The 17,636-nt window shown below is 32.1% G+C and overlaps 1 protein-coding gene across 9 annotated transcripts in view; it reads left to right on the forward strand.

Moving 5' to 3' along the window:
- Positions 1-17,636, forward strand: part of LOC127848514 (protein mono-ADP-ribosyltransferase PARP15-like) — a 38,250-nt gene that overhangs the window by 4,032 nt on the left and 16,582 nt on the right. For 6 of the 9 annotated variants that reach the window (XR_008034559.1, XM_052381028.1, XM_052381025.1 and 3 more), the window contains exons 1-4: positions 4,601-4,700; positions 14,462-14,574; positions 15,360-15,545; positions 15,995-16,110. The gene's annotated coding sequence lies outside the window, so the exon portion shown is untranslated. Of the gene's footprint in view, positions 1-4,600; positions 4,701-14,461; positions 14,575-15,359; positions 15,546-15,994; positions 16,111-17,636 lie in introns of those variants that run through there. The other 3 variants (XM_052381022.1, XM_052381020.1, XM_052381021.1) reach the window with 3 other exon arrangements.

Genomic DNA, 17,636 nt, shown 5'->3' on the forward strand with positions numbered 1-17,636 from the left:
GCGTTTGTTCTGTTTGTACTATAATCTTGGTTGAAAATCTCATCTTACTAAAAAAATGCACTATTTAACACACAACAGACAGTATACACAGTGTTTTTCGAACATATTTAAAAGATTCACACGCTCTTCGGTATAAACATTTAAATGCAAAGATTCGCATAGTCCTCTTAAATAATACTAATTTACCACAAATCATGCGTTCTAATTATTCTTAAACGTAAATGCCGCCTTAATTAATGTCAGCATTGACCAAATATTGGCACCATTATAATGAGGACGTCTTCTTCAACAATACTGTCTTTCCCGTTCTATTATGATTTAAACACAACTAAAACAATAGGTTAACCAAAGAATATAAGCCGTGCCGACGTTGAATACAAAGAAATTATGTCCCCCCCCTGTGCTCATTTTGATAAAACAATAGTATGCATGTGTTTATCGATGAAATTGAATTGAAGGCAAATTAGATACTTTGTAAAGCAGTTAAACAAATACATCGCACACTTGTTATAAGCTATCTTTCTTACTCACCATTTTGCCGCAAACAATAATGCAATCATTAAATTCGATAATTACATACCAAAACGCAAGTAAAATATATATTTATTTATTTGTTAGCGTACAATTATCCTTATATATAACGGGTAGATTAAACAATAAAACTTTTTTTATAGATTATGAGGCCGCTGATCAACTTTATTATACTCGCCTTTTTTACGAAGATAGGCATTTCAAATAATTTTCATTTTATCATCAGCGAATCAAATTCGGCATCATTAGCATCATCATCTGGAGCATCATCATAATCATTATCATCATCATCTTGATCGGTTTCATCATCATGATTATTATCAGTATCACCATCTGCAATTTCATTAACATTTTAACGCATAATTATATTCGCCGTTATGTTGATACTTGCCTGTTATTTTATAGTTCTTGTATTTATGTCTTTTTTCAATTTTAAATATTGCAAACAATTATTTTCTATGTTAACTTTTCATACCATAAATTATAACGTACAGACTTTATATAAGCAAGAAATAATTAAAAAGAAAGGTAATCAGAAGTAATATTTACTATTTGCAGGAAAATGCTATTCGTAATTATCTCCCTTACACTAAGCTCGGGCAATTTTGGGTAATATAGACATAGACTAACTCCCTTAGATTAGCTCGTGATGTCTTTTATAGCCACTGTTTTTCTACATGCTTACTCTCCCTTCTAAAGCAAGAAGTTGCCATACGCATCGTGCGAGATTAGTTGTAGTAACTGTAGCTTATTACCAAACGATATTACCCTCGCAATAAATAAAGATCTTTGAACACGATTACATATTTCAAAATTTGATACCTATAGGCTTTAATAAAAATAAAATATCCGCTTCAAAGCAGAGTGGTCTCTTGTACACATATGAAATAAGCAAATACGTGATGAGTGACAATTGTCAAAATTTGGGTATGCATACGTTAAAGTAAAGGTATAAAATATATTAAAAACTAATTGTCATTACATTTTACTAATGCGTCGGATTTTATTCTGAAGGCGACCAAAAGTAATCCACTTAGTTCACATAACGAAATAGTGGCGAATATATTATTCGATTTGTCAAGGTACCTTGCAAGTTTAGCCTGACTAACTTTGACGGTTTGGCATGACACTGTGAGTAATATTTGGCATTAAGACCATAAACAATAAAAATACAAGACATAATCAAATTGTCAAATACAATTATCAATACCGAAACAAGACTTAACTACCAACATGACAGGGACCAATTTGTCGCACTTGAATTAAGTGGTATTATATAGTACGGCGTTTATTCTCTCCCAGTGAACGATTTGTCAGTTGCATGCGTCTGTAAGACGATCCTCTGAGCGCTAAATTATAATAACGAAGCGCTTGTTGCAACCTGATCTCGATCTTGATCTTAATTACTGTAATTAGAGCGTATTTTTATTTGTTTTTGACATGCAGTGGTACTTTTTCTTGGAAAGATAATACTGATATTTTGTGAAATGACAGCATCTCAATAGGCAAGGAGCCTTTGATTTAATGCAAGGCAAAGCAAATTCAGTGTACTCGAAATCGTGTTCCTAAATCAGCGCACATTTGAAAGCATACTTTCGATTGCATGATGTTATTTTGTCATAGTGTTTCTTGTATTTAAACATGTGAACATTATACACGATATTTAACGATTAAACAATAATAATATTATCTATAGAATATATGAGTATATATATACACAAGAGAACATCCGCCATTTTCTATCGTAACGTAACTTAATAACACTAAGGCGTATCCGGTCCTGACGAATCCGCTTTCATAACTTGTTGATTTTGTCGGGATAAAAACCGGATAATTAAACTACGGTAAATTTAATAACGAACGTCAATTTTTAAAAAGCCGCCTTTTATGTATAATGTTTTGCTTACGTTGAACAGTGTTATATCTTTATAGTTATTTAATTCATAATAGCTGAGCCAGTGAGAATGTTTTTCAATATTTTATAACATTTCTATCTTTGTGTTATATAACCACGATACCATTTTTGAATCTTTTGCTCGAAGAATATAGCTTTTTGAGCGTTTTCATTGGTAAAGCTTGGTTTTAATGGCAATAGGCGTTACGTTAGTTTGCTGAACTCAAAGTGTTGTCGCACTGTGTAAACAACCCGGTTTATCATGGTGTTTTACGTAAATATTATGTTTCATTGATTATTAAATTGCATGACGCCCGCAAACATACACAATTATTTGACTTGTTTTTATACATTATGTTATTCAATGACAAAATATGTCATAAAAGAGATTTGTTTAGACTAGTATGATGAGTGTGATAGTGAGTGTTCAATAAACATAAGTCACTTCACTGAGTAGTATTGATAAGATGCCTTTGCTTTACAAACAGCGATTAACTCAATCATAGTGAAATGGTATGTCATATTGAATAACACATACATGTATGAGTTACTGCTATGAATTGTCAATCAACCATTCAACAAAACATAACGCTGTCAGTACATAATGCTATAGATTCAATAACCATCACTTTAGGTTAGGTTTGCTCTTGCAATTTACGTTAAAATTACATTTCAAAAAATAGAAATAAACGACACATTTGTTAATTATTTAACGTTGTTTGAGTAATATCGAATCTAAAATTAATACGACTTTTCTTTGATTAAATTTTGGATATTACATTTCAATTTGAAATTTAAAAACAAATATCGTGCTTAGTTGTAGTATCATTGAACGGATCATACTAATGACTATAATGGTATTGCCATAACCGTTTGAATTATTATGGCTGGGGCTACACAACAATGTATGCAAAAAAACGTATGCACAATGTTTTAATATACGGTGACCTTACATTATCATCACAAATAAGGGTTCACGTTTCAACTGTTTTGAAGCAGTTCTTTGCAATGTCAAATTAAATTTTCATTTATCACAGCGCACCATGCTGTTTAACTCATCGGATTGTTGACAATAACAAAGCAAACTGAAGGTGAACCATAAATATTTTTCAATAAATTACAAAGTTATGACGCCCTTTAATTATGAATTCAAAATGACGATCAGAGCTAGGAATTCTCAAGTTCGAGTTCTGTATCCAAGGTGGCATGTAACATTGCATGGTCTATTTTCGGATTCACTAACCATGCAAATAAACAGCTCAGTCCTCAAATCTCATACATACAGCATAAAACATGTAAAATGCTGCTCAATGTCAGTTAATCCGTATTTATTTATGAGTTGTCCCCCTTTTCACTAAACCGTAGATTACTAAAAAAATACATCTGTACGTCTAGGTGCGTTTTTGATGCCGTGATTAACGAAACTGTTTTAAGTGCTTTCAGAAAAAAACGAATTGGTATTACGAGAAAAATATTATTTTTATAAACAATGAGATCGATTTCAGAGAAGTACACATTATAACTTAAGCAATCTGACCACACAGTGTTTAATAAATCATACTTCCTAACACCTGGTCAACCATAAGTACCATGTTGATTATTACTATGATAAACACACATCTTCGTAGGCAAAATCTGCAATCAAGTTATAACATGATTAACTCTACAGTGTTCGAAATGATATATTTTTGAATTAAAACGTGACGTAAGATATGGTTATTATGGTTATATACTACGTATATAAAGTAAGCGATTTTGTTTTACAATTTGTTGGCACTATTAGAGCCTTTTATATATGTTCTTTTTATGGGACATAAAATGGGTCTCGTAATAAACCAATAATACCATCTTCTTTTTACCGGTTGCTTAATAATTGATATCCAACTATTGTGATACATTCTTAATTTAATTTAGCAATCGAAGCCATATTATTGATAAGTCACTGACTTGGTTTCTGAATAAACAAGTTAAGCTTTAATTTGCATAGGTTAAGTAAATAAAAGTCTTGTATGTTTTTACGTTTGAAAGCGGTGTACATTTTGCAATTAAAACGCACAAATACGAATTTTACACTTAACATATCTAGTCGCATTCATCTCGATACATGTTAGTATAATTCATCCTAAAGCTTTCACGTGTTTATACTAGTTAATCGTTGGGTTAAATAAACCGTTGCGTAATTTATACTTCCTCCATTGAGAAAACGAAATCGAAAGTGGAAATGTTGTATTGTTTTCCCACATCATGATTCTACTGTGCGCTATACCGAGTTAACGTATGTTTTAAATTATGTTGTTCAGTAATGTTGAATGTTTGTATATTGTTGATAATTATATCGCGCGCGTTTGTTTATAACTTCTTGATTTCGGGCTCGTATTAAACCAAGGACCTATAAATACCATATATTTATAGGTCTTTGGCGTAACTAAGGACAAAGTCCTTTATTAGTCCTCATTCGTGCGATTATCCGTTTATTAGCCCTACATCGTGAGAATTTCTTAGACTACAGCTTACTGTGGGTCCCACGTAGTAAATCTATATATCAGCCGTGATATGTTAAAATTGGGTTCAATGCATGTGCGTAAAGTGTCCTCCCAGATTAGCCTATGGAGTCTGCAAAGGTTAATAAGGGACAACATTCTCTGCCTAAACTTGATTTTGCTAAGAAGATACTTTCTTGAAACGAAAACTATCATAAAAGTGGAAAGTGTCGTCCCTGATTAGCCTGTGTTGACTGCGCAGGCTAATCTGGAATGACATTTTACGCACATGAATTAAACCCCTTTTCACAAGCACGGCCCATAAATAGTTTGATGTTGTGACTGGTTAAGGATGTATTTAGTAAAGTTTAATGCTAGAATACTCAACCACACTTTTTGTTTTTCTTCGTTAAGTACTCATACAGCTTGCCAGTGGTTATAAAAGCTTTCTCTGAAACTTTAAGTTTGTTTTATCAATAACAGGATACAAGAAGTATATGCGGATTGTGTGATGAATAAGCTCATTTAGTATGTTAAATGTTTACTAAGTTTTCGTTCCTTATAGGATGTTATTGAGAAAGATATAATAAGTGACGTTTTGATACTAGTATGGTTATTTGAAGAAGTAAGGTTGCACGTGCGGGTATTATAAAAGGGCGTTGAAGCGTTAAAACGCGAAATAATATGGAAATGTACATTTAATAGATTTATATTAATATGGACTTTGGATGCAATTTGACTTCCTATCATCTGCTAGCGACAGGTGCTTTCCACAGGCCATTTAATGGTCCCTCACAGGAGCGCTTGAATTTCGAAATCAGAGTCCGCGGGGCGCCTGAAATTTTCCGATCAGTGTATTTTGGCTGTTCCTGCAACTAACCTTTCTTAAGATCAAAGCGATATCGACTTCGCCGAAAATTTTGAAAGTCGATTTTCGATCCTCTGTCAACTACATCTAACGCTTTACCCAACTAAAGCCCGCTTAAGGGCGGAGCGTCGCTGTATTGGAAAATCAATATACCCATTGCACGAGAGGGAGATTTTTACCTCTGCACCGCCATTCCGCCATCTTGGAGATATTGATATTTACCAACTGGCGGCTACGATAATTTAACAAAATATTTTAGAGTTTCTGCGTTGTATTAACATCGTTTTTGTTCAAAATGGATAGTAAAAAAGTGGATAGTATACAGTTATCTTACAGAGACACTCTGGAGCCAGCAGTTAGGGCTAGATATGAAGAAAAATTGAAAATTATCGGGGGAACTGATCCGTATGAACTTTGTGTAAAGACATCATTTTCGGATGAAAAGAAACTGCTTCCTAGCGTTACCTATCTTGACATTGTTAATTATCACCCAGCCCATACACCACTGATGATTTAAAGAGTTTAAAGGGTTTGGATGCCTACAACCAGTCAATGAGTTGCTGGGTTTCTGACGTTCGAGCCGTTGTCATTGGGAGCAAACATGTAATCCGATCAAAGGTTAGTGTTATTTTTAATATTTTTTCTGATAATTTATTTTGATGATTTTAGTCACCTTGAGCACTACATGATTTTTTCTTCAAGATTGAAAAAAAACACCTGGATAGATAAATTCATTTTTATTTACCCATTGATTATTTTATTCACCTTGCAGCATTAAATTCATTAAATTTAACCTGGAGCAATATTTTTTATTATTTTCTATCGGTTAAAAAAATAAATCTATCGGTTCAAGGTAAATAAGATAATTAGTTTTTTATCCTTATAAATAAAATTACTTAAAATGTCTATAACGGTCATCAATAATTGAATTTTTATAGATAAACAATGTTTTTTTCTTTTTCACAGGTTCTACATTCCATGAGGATAAGAGACAAGCCATTAAATCCGTGGTTGATTGTGGAACCAAATGGAGTGATCCAAGCTTCTCACTGTGACTGCATGGCGGGTTTAGGGGAAGTGTGTACCCATGTCGCAGCCATGCTGTTTACAGTGATGGAAATAGTGAGAATACGCGACTAAACAACAGTCACCCAGGATCCCGCTTACTGGAAACTTCCGCCATCTATGAAACGTGTGGAATACAAAGAAGTGCGTGATATTGACTTTACCAGTGCTAAGACGCTAAAGAGAAAGTTTGATCGTAGTCTCGAACTCTGAATGTAATGAAACACCGGGTAAAAAGTTTGAAAAACAGGTTCCGAAACCAACAGATGATGAAATTAAGGACTTTTTGAAAAACTTGCACGCAACTGGTGCAAAATCAGCTATTCTCTCTGTGACTGAGGAATATTCGGATGAATTTGTTCCAACTATAGAGAAACAGACATTTCCAAAAGTACTGGGTGAACTAAGGAACCAGGATGCCTTATTAATGAACTTTGGAGATCTTTTAAAGTTAACAGACAGAGTAGAAATCAGTGTATCTTCCGAGCAAGTGAAAAACGTTGAGGCAGCTACACGTGAACAGTCCGGTACCAAATTATGGCATGACTTCCGTGCAGGTCGTGTTACTGCATCCGTGTGTAAGCAAGTATGTGCAACGGACCCTGGAAATCCATCACATTCACTGAGAATGAACATATGTTACCCGGCGTCAAAAAAGCTGGACACAGATGCGACACGTTGGGGTATTAAGAATGAGAAAGTAGCAAAGGGACGTTTTCTTAGAGCGATTTTAGCCGAAGGACTTCATGAGAATGTTGAATTGCGAGACTGTGGCTTGTACTTGAGCGAAAAAAAACCACACCTGGCTGCAACACCAGACGCTATCTTAAGTTGTAACTGTTGTGAAAATAGTGTTGTCGAAGTAAAGTGTCCATACAATCAAACTCCATGTTAGACGGTCAATTGAAAGACTTCTATCTGAAACCTGACGAAACTGGAAAATGAGAGCGTACGCTTTGTACAAGCGACAGCACTCGTAGGCAGGCACTACCTGCAGTTAAATCATGCAGACGACTCGTTACGTACATGTTATTGCCAGAGAAATCTTAGAAGTCTGATGATGGCTGTAATCCTGTTGAAAGTTGTGCATTTCATGAATAATACTGTCAAACAGAGCTCCAAATAAGGATTTGTGAAATTAGTAACGGTACTGCCACTGACAGAAAGAAAAGGAGTAACCCTGAAAATCAATTAGTACCTGTACTACCATATCCAAAAATACAGATAGTACTGTACTACCCGTGCTCTTGAATATTGAAGGGTGTTTAACTGAAAATATCATTTGCAAAGTGGATTCTGTGGGGGCACAGAATGAAAAGCAAAAAATATGTTGCTTCCTTGAGCAAAAAATTATACCTATGAACAAGTAAAACTACTTTAGTTTATAAAAAGTACTGTAAAATTCAAACCTTCATAGGCCCACACTGTGCTTAATTTACAAGGTTTAGCAGCACTACGGCAAATATCACAATTTAGCCGTAGATTTTCTCGGTGACCAGCCAATCATGTGGTTTTCCAATCTTCGATATTTTTGTTTGGATCCGTTTCCCATCGTGTTTTCTAACGTTTTTAGCCTCCGATGCAATCAAATCGTTTAATATCGGGGCGACAATGTCTATTTCTGGGTTTACAGTTTGAATGTCAGGATGGTTAGACGACCGTATGTAGACATTATATGACAACAAAGTGTTTTTTGAACCGCTTTCGGTTTAGCCGGCATTCCTTGTGCGCAGATATATTGTTTTTTACGGGTTTATGAGTTACCGGAAATCACGCGACAGAATAGACAATAAAACCGAAACCCAGTCTACAGCTTTTCTTTAATTTAAATTAACGAAAAGCGCCGTTAGGTTCGAGACCAACAAATCACCAACAAATCACACCACTATATTACAGTCTTTATTCACGTCTGCACGTTTTAATATTCATATGATGTGATTGTTAATAAGAGCAAATTGAAAGTTGTTAACAAATAATTGTCACCATCCTAAATTGAAGCGGGTCTTAATTAGCAGTTTGTATTGAGTTTTATATCTGTGATTATAAAAAGAGTATTACTTTCACACTTCCTTAATAATTTAAAAGAATAAATAAACGTATAATGTTGTAAAGTTAGATGAAAAACTATAATAAAATAAACTGAGATTCCCAGCGAACCATCCCAGGTCATGCACGGGCACTTCCCGTAATGATCCGACAGGAACATAATATAAAGTCTACAGCTGATTTTGGTGATGGATTTGAGACACATGACAGCCTTCGGTACCACTACTCACCCGTCTCAACCCCACCATCCAATTAAGCCTGAACAAGTGTGAAACATGTATATATAATAATAAATATTTTTGAAAAAAGACTCAATACTGCAGAAATGGATGGTTTACATATGTTCCTATGACCTACATGAGTGAACATGAGGCAATGGTTTGGAGTATATACATAGTGATGAAACATGAGTGATAATGAAATTCAATGAGTGAAATGAGATGAGCCCATGACCGGGTTACATAGTATATGAAAATATAAATGAAATGATTCATAGGAACATTGATTATAACAGTGATGATGTATATATAAATACAACAATTCATCTATAACACATCACAAACATGACACAAAACACAAAAACTGTATCACTCTGATGTTCTCTCTCTGACCCAGGATGACAACCCGACAACGTCCTCGCTGCCATCCTGAAATCAGAGAGAAACAGCAGGCAACAAGTACATTGTTATAAAAAAATTACGTATTTTTTGTAAACTAGTTCTCTATAGAAAATTATTGTTTCATTGGTTGTATGGCATAACCCTACCCAATATAAATAAAATAAGTCATTAGGTAAACGATGAAAATCAAATGTAATTCTAAACTTAATTATATTTATAAATTTGACAATTAAGTCTTAGGGAGACATCATTTGTTTCATGATATACAAAATTTCTACATTTCCAAATAATATGTCGTGATTCAGACAAAAATACTACATAGACATATTTCAGTTCTGCATCAACATTATTAACATCTAACAATTGAAACAAACCATTTAGAAGACATATTTAATTGTTCAATGGCCACAATGCCCATTAAATATATAACAGTTTTATTTAAAGGGATATTCATTATACAATCTAAAAATAAATGTTGAAAAGTTTCTTCATTACTACAGAATGTACATTTCTTAGTGGCTTTGTTGAATTTTTTTGTCATAAAGATATTTATTCACATATAAAACTGAATGAGCTAATTTAAAGCATGTGTTTCTACAATCAGGGTCAACTGCTGTAGAAAAAATATTTTTAAATGTATTTTTGAAATTAATTAAAGGAAATTATTTATTACATTTAGGTATAAATTCATTGTTTTGGATTAAATAAAAAGGCATATATTTCTTTGACATTCCAATGCATAAAATAATCAGTTTTTATATCGTTTGCAAACTTTGGTAATACTTGTAAACATTCAACATAAAAGGATGGAACAAATTCACTATGAGGTTCATTATTACTAAACACAGATTTATTAAATTTTCTTAATTGCATGCCAATCCAATATCTTGCAAAATATGTCCAAGGATCTTTATAATCGTTTAATAATTTAAGTAAGTGTGATAGATAAAAAGCTTTAATTTTTTGCTTAATGTTAGGTACACAAAGACCATCTTTAGATTTATCTAAATATAATCGTGATATTGGTTCATAAACACTTCCCCAAATAAATTTAAAACAACTCTTTTGTATCATATTAATTTAATGACTGGGGATTGTTTGACATTGAACACAATATAAGACTTTTGAGACTACATATGTATTTAGAACTGCACTTTTACCTTTATAAGATCTACATTTATTTGAATACAAATTTAATGTATTCGAAAAATTAATATAATGATTATTTAAAATATCGTCATCTGTTAAATTGCAGCAAATTTTATAGCCTAATAATTAAGAATTTTTTAACCCACGATATGCCAAAAGGGTGGTCTGATCTTGTTTTCCATTTTCCTAAAAACATGCCACAACTTGTATTGTAATTAATTTTTGAACCAGATACATTTTGAAAAACAGTTACATGATTAAAGAAATGATACATAGATATGTTAAAATAGAAGTATTATCGTCTGCATATAAGGACATTTTGATATGAAATTTATTTCCTGGTGTATGTATACCATTTATATTTTTATCCTCTTGGATGACTTTAGCAAAGGGTTCAAGACAGAGTACATATACAATAGGTGATAATGAGCAGCCCTGACGAACTGAACAAAATAATGAGAAAGAAGGATCAGATATATGACCATTTACAGTTACAGACGGTTTGATATCTTGATATAAAATTTTGATCCATGGTATGAATGTATCTGAAGAGCCAAATTAAACAAATGTATTATATAGGTATGACCAGGAAACCCTGTAAAACGCCTTCTCCTGATCTAAACAAATAAAACAAGCATTAATATTCATTTGTTCAACTTAATCAATAATATTTCTAATTAAATGTACATTATCACAAATAGTGCGAACTGGAATGGAACATGTTTGGGAAATACCAATGATTGAGTCTAAAACCTTACCTTATCTATTTGCAAATATTTTGTATAAAATTTTTCTATCAATATTTAAAAGAGAAATTGTTCTATTTTTTAACAGATGTTTTATTATTTGAGTCTTTGCATAATAATGGAATATGTGATATTTTTTGTGATTCAGACATATGGCCTAAATCAAAACATGTATTATATAATTGAAATAAAATATTACCAAATAAATGAAAGAATTTTATGTAAATAAAGGATGTTAAGCCACCACTTCCTGGACTTTTAGTGTGATCCATATCTTTAAAAGCCTGTTTAATTTCATCTAATGATAAGGGACTGTTTAACAAATCATTATCTTCCTTTGACACGTGTGGTAAATTATGAAAACAACTTCCTCTTCCTTATATAAATTTTGATAAAAGGTTTTAAAACAATTTAAAATGTCTTGAGTTTTTTTTTTTCAACAACATTGTAAATTATATGATGAATAACTTTGTTATTACCATGTTCAAATTCTTTATTGTGGTACACAGTACTAGAATTGTCATTGTTGTTTATTACACGAATTTGCTTCTGATATAAGCACCTTTATATAATTTATATAGTAGATTATTTAATTGTTATTTAATATCTAGTTTTTCAGAACTATCAATACCTTGTTTATAAATTTATATTGTTTAACTAGCTTTTTAATTTTGGCAAATGAGTTTTTATTCTTGGATTTACAATAGTCAATACAGAAATCTTTAATAAGTGTTTCAAAAGTATCCCACCCTTCTTACGTTATAGATTAAGTTATACTTACAATTTTAAAATAATATTCAAAAGCAGAAACAAAATCGTTGTCTTTAAATATGGAATAATTTAACTTCCAATATGAATTTCCTCTGTTTATGGTATTTTTGTTATTAATATTTTCAAAATTTGAAATTAAACTAACACAATCATGGTCTGAATACGGACAGGCAATAATATCTACACTTTAACAATTTTCAATGAGTGATTTTGGAATATAAATTCTATCTAAACGACATGATATTGTTTCATTTCAGCATTTTCTATTCCAAGAAGTAATAATTTTTACAGGATTAATGTGTCTGTAAATATCTGTTATTTTAAATGCATTAATAATTTGCTTAAAAACTTAACAACCTTTTACTGCATCAATTAATGTTTTTCCTATTTTATCTAAATCTGGGTTTAAAATTAAATTTAAATCTCCTAAGATAATTTTTTTTGATGAAACTAAATATTGTTTTATTGAATCGAAAAAATCATTTCTGTCACCAGGTTTATTTGGTGCATAAATGTTACAAATTTTAAAATAATCATTCAAGTATTCTATATCTACATAAATAAAACGGCCATCAAAATCAATTTGAAAAAAAGAACATTTAATATTCGTATCAGTAGTGATTCCGCATGAAAGGTTATTAGAAAAATTCCAAACATAAAAGTATTCATTTGATATTAAATTTTCAATTTGTTTGGACATTTTGTAATTATCTATATGAGTTTCTTGTATGCATAATATGTTTATTTTATTAATTGAAATATAATCTTTAATGAAAGTTTGGTTTTGTTTGGATCGAAATCCGTTTATATTTATAGTTTCTTTTTTTAACTCCATGTTCTAGTGTATAACTCAGGTTGTCAGGAAAAAGAAAAGATAGCGGCGTCCATGATTTAGTGTTAGGATAGGAATACCGATAATGTTGTAAAAATATTTAAACCAGGTAGAAAAGAGACTAGGCTAACGATTTTGTAAACTCGTTGATGTAATGAGTGTACTGCGTACCGAAGTAATGTTGGAAATAGATAAATACGCTCACATTTACCACGAGGAAATTGGAAATGGGTTAAAGATGTACTGTTTCTGATTATTGTGTTTTAAAAAGGTTTTTTATAATGGATATAGATTGAGTATGTATAACAGTGAATAGCGTTTACACACACCTGCATATGAACGTAATTTATACGTTTACATGAAATAAGAAATGCATTTATGTTATATGAGATTTGACAGTAATAGTATTTAATTGTACATATACGCATACTGCTATTTACATTGATTTTATTTATACATATGCTATATTTTATTACAAAAAGTATACAATATACTTAATAAATAATGTGAAAACATGATATTTTAAATATGCTAATATATCGGTCACACAGATTGTTTATGTGATCGGTATATAAGCAAACATTATATTTTAATACATAAAATATGATGATAAATATATATAAATACAATTGAACTATTTACACTAGGTAATGTTATTCATTGATTTTTAACAGTAAATGGTAATTTAAAAAAGTGGTTTATAAAGACGTCGGTAGATTTTTGATAAAGGTAGTCAATTAATTGAAAGGACATTTTGTTTATGTTTGTTCTTAAGATTAAATCAGCAGGGGTCATGTTTACGTCTTGTGAATCTAAATCGATTACCAAATTACGTTCTTCAAGATCTTCAATTTCTAACACAGCACATCTGTTTTTTGGTAAGGGAGACAATTCTTCAATATTTTCTGTATCACAGACTCTTTTAGAACCCGTGATCAAACCCTTGCGACCTCTCTTTTCTCCACTCACCTCTAAATCTCGCGCTTCCATTTTGTCCTCCTCCTTCTCTGTTGGTGTCTCCTCCTGTGTTGATATCTGCTTCTTCTGACTTTTTGCTTTATTTTTCTTGTTTTCAACGACCTGGAAATCATCTTTCTGTGCTGATGATTTTGCAATCGTCACGTGCGGCTTGTCTGCAACCGTCTTCTTGACTGATGGTTGTGGTGCTTCTTGTGCCACCCCCCTTGCAACCTCTGTCTCTGAAACACTATCCTTTCTATGATTGAATATGGCATTAACATGTTGTGGGCTGGGCATATATTAAGGACATGTCTCACCTCTTGACAATAAAGACACAATGGTTGTCTTCCCCACATGGTAATTAAGTCCCTTGTGCCACATTCGAATGTTATTATGTATGGTATTTCCTCTGCCATATTGGAATCACACGCAAGTTTCATTTAGGTAAAACAATCGCATATATTGAAAACAATAATAACGATTTGCAATAACTTTTCAGCAGCAGCTAACACATTCGTGTTTGAAACACTGGTACAAATGTGCGTGAGAACTCCGGACTGTGATAAGGAGTGAAATTCACGGATAAAAGACACACTCTGACATTCTCTCATGGTAAAGTAGCTTTCATTACTAAGGCTTTAAATTATTTTCCCAGTCTATGTTTTGAATTGAAATAAAGGAACTATCACCACATGACACTTTGGTGGATTGGATTTACGAATAGTTTTCAGAGCCTTAGGGATCTCAATTTGTTTAAATTAAAACAACGAACCACGGGAAAAAATGTCGAACGTATTGACATGTATTTCTTTCTTTACACCATTAATGCGTGCAATAAAGCACTCAAAGAAAACAAGACAAAACAATACAGTGATTCCAACGAATATGTGTTTCTCTGCCCAGACTTCATTGCCTACTTTGATGATGTATATTTAAAAATTTTAATTTAATGTTTAATTCAATTTAATTTAGAATTGTCGGTTTGTAATCTATATAACGTTTGTAAAAGCATTACAAAGTGCATCAATAAAAAATAGTGTTAGTGTATATGCTATATGACAGAGTCTGGCATTTAGTTGACCGTACATTATTGCCGTACTTGTTCATGAACATCTAGAAGAAGTAAGCCAAAATTCATGTCATTATAAGAACGTTGGATAGCGTTATGATCTCTTTTGTGTATTACAACTTTGGCTTCTTGCCTCCCATCGGAAAGAACCAACGGGTCATGTGGTAATGCATATACATCAGGTTTTTCCGATTCGTTGATATTTCAGAGTTTTTTTTATCCAATTTCATTTTTTCCATGCTAAAAATCAATGTGTTATTTGACGCAGCACACTATTTAGGAACCCATACCCGTTTCAGTGATATATTTTGTATTTCTTACGCTTTAGTTGCAGTGATGGACCTGCTCCTTAGCAAATGCGTTATCCTGAAGAACCTCTCAGTAACCGCTAGTGAAGAAGATGTTAGAAAGAGCCTTAAACTTCAAAATTTAAGTGACGCGTTCCATGACATAGAGCGGTATGCAGTGAATGACACAGATGTTAGATGGATAATTTTATTTAATACTGCTGAAGGTATGAGTATCAATAGATTCGATGATTTTTATTATATTCAAACGTTATTTTATACGTCTAGAAAAAGATATAATTTTGAATTGTTTCACGTGTGTGTTGTTTTTGAACCTGTTTGCTGTGTCGGTCGGTTTGGTTGTCCTAAGTTGCATACAACTTCACATAACATACGTCACTGATATAGCTTTTAATGACATACTGTTCTGTATGTAAAGGCACGAACATGCAGTAAATAAAAAGTAGTATAATATACAGAAAATATGATTGTTTACTTATGTGTTTTATATAATAAACAAGCGATTCGCTTGTAGATTGTGGTTGTCTAAAATACAGCTGTGACAACATATTAATAGTGGTTGAAGAGCTGCAATATAAATATCCCGTTTTAACATTATTCTATGTAGTTATTAACAAACGATAATTACATTGTGTTGTTTGCGATTATCAAATAGATGCGATGAAGTGTTAGTACACCAAGGAATGGGCTTACCAGAATGAAGAAATCCGTGCCTTAATCAAACCCGAGATATGTATAGAGAACCTGATTCCAGTCAGATGGTTGGAGCAGGTATATTACTGTAATGTTTGAGAAGATATCTCCAAATTCGCAATAGGAAAATTATTGTTCAATTTGAACAACAAGTAGACATAGCAAAACACATTTTAACATTCCCCTTATTGTTGCCTCTGTTCTGATTCCATGTTTATCTCGCCAGAGAACGTAATGCTTATTAAGATATTCGCGTAGGCGACTTCTCATGCGTGTACAATCAAAACGTTTGATAGATGTTTGTGGTAAAGGGTGCGTTAAATAATAATATATGGATGTTTTTGACAGCGTTTAAACTAAAAAATTCCGTTTTTTAAACATTGCAACAGCATTTAAAAAATACATCTGCATTTCTAAAATCGTCGTCAAAATTGTGAATTTGCGATCTAATGACACTATTTAAGAAGGGAAACAAACCGAAACATATATTGGCTGTGATTGCGGGATTACCCCATGCTTTAATGCTGAACAACTCTACGTTTTTTTTTAAGAATAAGGCCATGAGTTACTGCTGAATGACTCCATGATCTTTTGCAAAATAAGGACACGATTGTGTGTAGACTAACAACATGCTATTTCAAAGAATAACATATTTTTGATATACTTCACTATCTATAGAAAACAGTTTACTGGTGGTAGTAGAATGAGAAATAATTAAAGTTAATAATAAAACTAAATATTGAAGTTGAATCGTGAGCCTATTAAAATCCATACAAATTGTATAATTTGGACCAAAATGCATATGCAAGCCAAGTTAATATTATACGGAAAACCGGACATTATTGCTTATATTGATGTCTGACAGAATTGAAAAATAAGGATGACAAATGTGTATTTAGTTATATACAAGTACAATTAACTGTCATAGACATAAATAACAATGCAAACTGATGTAATATAATAAACTGCAGTGTATCACTAAAATATCAGTCAATTTAAAATACTTGTTATAGTATCTTATTGGGATTGTTTCAAGTTGTATAATACATGTTAGTGTACACGTTGTATCTTCTATGAAACACTATTTAACCATTGATGGGTTATCATACAAAAATACTTCTTTAAGTAAATTGTCAAATTTATCGTAATGTTAATTTAAGTGTGTCATTCAGAGATAACTTTTAATCAGATGAACATTTCTCATTATGATTAGAATCGCTGTCCTAAAATCATCGTTGTTAAGGAGATCACTCCTTGTTATTAACTAGGGGTTGAAGTGTACACTCATGCCTCTGTATTTAACCACTTTATCATCCCCCAGTCTAAAGGTTCAATTGTTTACAAGGGTTTCTTTAAGAGATTATAACAAAATGTCCAACTGAAAGTTTTTTATAGATTGAATAAAATCTAGCTTTATTATTCCATGTAACAGAAATAATGCTTATCAGATTGAATATTACCTTGCAAGAAGAAAGATACCAATAACGCGAATTTGTGTTTATATACCGGTAATTAAATGGTACATGGCAAAATTTAAATGCTGTTTAACAAGACGTTGTTTATAATTACTGCTTCAACTTATTACCATAAGATAAGCGGTAGAT

This window comes from Dreissena polymorpha, chromosome 10 (assembly GCF_020536995.1).
Source record: "Dreissena polymorpha isolate Duluth1 chromosome 10, UMN_Dpol_1.0, whole genome shotgun sequence".
NCBI lineage: Eukaryota > Metazoa > Mollusca > Bivalvia > Myida > Dreissenidae > Dreissena > Dreissena polymorpha.